We start from the raw sequence: 1,193 nt of genomic DNA, 5'->3' as shown, positions 1-1,193 counted from the left end.
GCCTTAGCTGCCCTTTGTTCTTAGAACCCCAAAAGAGACTGGATGGACCCAAGAGAGCTGTGAGCTACCCTTGCATTGAAAAGGGACAGGTAAGCACCATAACAAATTCCATTATGACACAAACATAAGATACTGAATAAGGATCCTGCTGTGGTTAGAAAGGACTAACCTGTACTGGGGAGTGTAGTCTGGGAGCTATAGGAAATATCCCCAATAGAGACACCCTATAAACTTAATAGATCTTTTACTGTGTCCATTCAAAATGAACATAAACAGTAAGTGTAAATTTAAGATGACTGTTTCAATGAATATTAATTAAGCAAAGAAAAAATATGTCCTTAGAGAAAATCCTGCCCTTGAGATGATCTCTCCTTGGAGTTAGATTTTTGGCTTAGAAGTTTCCCATGAGGGAAGGGCTTTACATCCTTTGATTGTACAACCACATCTCTGCGTATTTGCTACCCCTGACTATGTGGGATGGGCTGGAGAATAAAGACCGTGGGAGACGGGTGAGGAGAGGGAATGAGGAGGAGTGGGAGACTGGTATATGTACGCAGGAGAACGGAATAAAGAGCAACTCATCACTGTGAGTCCACAACGTAAAATGTGGGGGTGCGGTGAGGTGTTGGTGGCCCAGTGCTGCCTCCACAACTCCGGAACCCTTCCCAACAGAGACAGAGTGAAAGGAAGACAGAAAATCACAGCCTGATGGTAAAAGTTACCTGTTTATTGCAGAACAGCTACCATACTTAGAGAACATCTGAGAGGGCATGAGGTAAGGACATAGGAATGACTGATCATTTACGCAGATAAATATTTGGCAGAGAAAATTCTCATGGGGAGATTCACCCAAGGAGATACTCTGTCTCTTATCTTTTCCTCTAGTTGTAAAAGTTATCAACACTTGTAGTTGTTTGGATAAACACAGTAAGAGACAAAGATCCCAACACTTAGTTCTCTGGGCTTTGACAGCAATTAAGGATTTTTAATTTTTTTTTTGCTTTTTTGGGTCACACCCGGTGATATAAGGGGTTACTCCTGGCTCTGCACCCCTGGTGTTGCTCAGGGGACCATATGGGATGCTGGGAATCGAACCCGCCTGCACGGCAAACACCCTACCTGCTGTGCTATCTCTCCAGCCCCCAGAGCAAATAAGGCTTTTAACACTTACTTCTCTGGGCTCTGAGAGCAAG

This window comes from Sorex fumeus, unplaced genomic scaffold, assembly GCF_029834395.1.
Source record: "Sorex fumeus unplaced genomic scaffold, SorFum_2.1 ptg000134l, whole genome shotgun sequence".
In the NCBI taxonomy this organism is placed as follows: Eukaryota; Metazoa; Chordata; class Mammalia; order Eulipotyphla; family Soricidae; genus Sorex; species Sorex fumeus.
The sequence above is the reverse complement of the archived record's forward strand: the minus strand, read 5'-3'. Positions refer to the sequence as shown.